General features: G+C 39.9%; 1 protein-coding gene across 1 annotated transcript in view; it reads right to left on the reverse strand.

Moving 5' to 3' along the window:
* Positions 1 to 3164: 3164 nt before the first annotated feature.
* Positions 3165 to 3282, reverse strand: part of nptxra (neuronal pentraxin receptor a) — a 32436-nt gene continuing 32318 nt past the window's right edge. Inside the window, exon 5 of the mRNA XM_061973825.1 lies at positions 3165 to 3282. This exon is cut by the window's right edge and continues 545 nt beyond it. The gene's annotated coding sequence lies outside the window, so the exon portion shown is untranslated.

Genomic DNA, 3282 nt, shown 5'->3' on the forward strand with positions numbered 1-3282 from the left:
CTTAACCACGCCCCCAACCACGCCCTGCCCCACCCCCGACCACGCCCCCTACCCCCACCTCCCGAAATCGGAGGTCTCAAGGTTGGCAAGTATGGAGTACGTAGTTTCTATTGTTTCATTGATAAATAAAACAGCAAAGTCCATTTGGCCGTCATCTGTTTTAATTATGAGACACAATTGTGTCAAAGTCATGATTTTTTTTTACCATGCTTGAAATAAGAAATGATTACTTTAAAAAAATAGTTTTATACTTGTGAGTGTTGATGACACAACAGTTGATATTCTAGTTTCAAGCATGTTTTACTCAATATAGGTCATCAAATCTCAGCAACAAGCTGTAATATCTTGGTGTACACATCTGCTTATACACTGCAAAAACTGAAATCTAAGTAAGATGAAATATCTCAAATAAGGGTGATTTTTGCTTATTTTCTGTCTGATAAGATCATTCTTCTCACTAAGCAGATTTTATGTCAGAGTGTTTTACTTGTTTTAAGTGTTTTGGTCCTAAATGATCTCAGTAAGACATTTCAAACAATTTTGAACATAAATAGTTCATCCACATTCAGGAAAAATTCTTTAAAATTACAATAAAAAAAAATTATATATATATATATATATATATATATTTCCATTTAACTTCACCAGCTTTAGATTATTTGTATTCAAAATTGCTGAATTTTCACATTTGCCGTTCAAATACTGAGAAGAGACGGTGCGGTGAGGCACGTCACTCAGTGCCTCAACATGGATTGCGGACTCGGCTAACTGCTGGCCTGCTGTGCAGTGAGACCGTATTGCTATATGAACTATATTATACATTTCCATAGTTTAGTTAGCTGAGGTATATAATGTACAGTGTATTTTGTCAACAACTGTATGTGTGTAACGTATTTCTTGTGCTGAGCAATCATAAAACTGCTGCAAAGACGCACTGTGTGAGGCTCGCAGTAATCCCGCCTCCTGGTGCCGGTTAATGCACCCCCCGCCGCAGAATGCACCCACCCGACGGGAGCGCCACACCAACCAAAGCCCTACACCCAAACCCTTCACGTGCAAGACCGGATCCACCCCAAAAAAAGTCACTTAACAAGAAGCCAAAAAGTGCAATAACAACAATGCTCGCGCCGGAGGAGCCGTGAACGACTGCAGGGACACAACATTAGGTACACCTGCAGACTGCAGCACGGATTTCATATTTCATTCATTCACAACTCCTCCAACACCAACACCACTGTTCCCGCACTTATAAGTAAAGGTAAGACCATAATAATGTTTTTTTTTTATTAAATGTGCTTTTTGGTGTGCTACAGTTTGTATGTGTAAAGACCCATCCCTTGATCACCCCCTGGGAGGTGAGGGGAGCAGTGGGCAGCAGCTGCGCCGCGCCCGAGAATCATTTTTGGTGATTTAACCCCCAATTCCAAGCCTTGATGCTGAGTGCCAAGCAGGGAAGAATGCTGGTATGAGCTTTTAAACATAACCCGTTAACTGCTGCCAATCAAATGGTGAATAAGATACTCTTTAGGGTTCATATTTTTGTAAATCTGACTGTGATGAAGTCAGTGCCTCACCGGTCATCAACCTCACCGCACGTCACTGACATATTCCTTGCGCACTAATTGACTGAAAGAGCACGCACTTGGCGTGATGATGTCATGTTATCTATGGAAAAATGCATTTTTCGACCATATGATTTGCCTGAGCGGCTAGGAGACCCCGAGAGTAACAAGCGCTTGCCTTGTTGCCTTTCCATTAAGAACAATAAATTAGTTTTTAGTATAAGTTTGCTGGTTTCAAGAAATGTAAAGCCGAGCGCATATCATTATGTCAAGATAATGGCACTAGAATTTACTTTATTTAAGAATATTTTTCAATATATTGAGAAAAAAAGTCTCATTTGTTTTTTCTATCAAGAAAAGTGCACTTGTTATTAGTGAGAATATACTTATTTTAAGGTATTATGGGGTTCATTGATGTTAGTTAATTAGGGCCCACATGGCCCATTGTATAAGGACTCCCACAGGGAGTCCTTATGCAATGGGACATAAGGACCTATTGAATTTGTAAGGTTTTATTCTCTATTCTTTATTCTTTATTCTTCCGCCGCCACATTAAACTGTAATTTGACCCACTTAACATGCTTCAAAACTCACCATATTTGACCCACACATCAGGACCTGCGAAAATTGCCTTTTGATGAAAAAACCGAACCCCAAAACTCAAAATTGCGCTCTAGCGCCCTCTAGGAAAAAAAAAAACTAGACTGCCTGTAACTCCCACTAGGAAGGTCAGAGAGACATGAAACAAAAACCTCTATATTCTAGGTTTCATAATAGTATATTCTCGGGCTAAAATCAACAGGAAGTTGGCAATTCCCCCTTCAAGACAAAAAAGTACTAAAACAGTCACTTTTGCCTCTTTGAGCTGTAATTTGACCCCCTTAACATGCTTCAAAACTCACCAAACTGAACGCACACATCAGGACTGGCAGAAATTGGGATCTAATAAAAAACCTAACCCCAAATCTAAAAAATAAGCTCTACCGCAATTTCTTAATAAAACTCACAAAAAACTGCTCCTCGGAAGAAAAAATTGACAAAACTGCCTGTAACTCCCACTGGAAAGGTCGGAGAGACATGAAACAAAAACCCCTATGTAGGTCTCACTTAGACCTACATTTCATAAATTGACAACCTCCAGCAAAAATCAACAGGAAGTTTGTAATTCCCTCTTCAAAACAACATTTTTGTAAAAACCGGTCACCTTCCTTCAAAAACGAACTCCTCTGAGCGCGTTTGTCATGTCGGCTTCAAACTAACACAGGAGAGAGATTAAACCCTTGTGATTACAATGACAGAAGCGCTTTTTTTCTAACTGCTCCGGTTTTGATTTTATGACCCTTCAAAGACCCGGTGCGCTGATGCTGCTGCGCTGCTGTTTTTTTAAGATGGCTGCTTAAAAGCAGGAAGCACCAACGTGCCCACACAATGCAGACAAGGTAGGTACACTAGACAAAAGTCTTGGGACACTTCAGACTAAAAGTAGACAAAAGTATTGGGACACTTAGGACTAGCACCTGCCAAATACGCGGGCCCGACCAATGCTGCTTGCAGCTTTAATTTTACTTGTTTTGGAAAGCCAAATTTTTTTGTTCTATTGGCAGATAATTTTGCTTAGTTCAAGTAAAAAACCCCTCATTTTTGTGTTTTTTTCCCTTGTTTTTGAACACTGACTTTTTGCAGTGTACACAGAGACAAACATTAAATGGATTGCACTTTC

Source organism: Nerophis lumbriciformis, linkage group LG22 (genome assembly GCF_033978685.3).
Source record: "Nerophis lumbriciformis linkage group LG22, RoL_Nlum_v2.1, whole genome shotgun sequence".
Lineage (NCBI taxonomy): Eukaryota > Metazoa > Chordata > Actinopteri > Syngnathiformes > Syngnathidae > Nerophis > Nerophis lumbriciformis.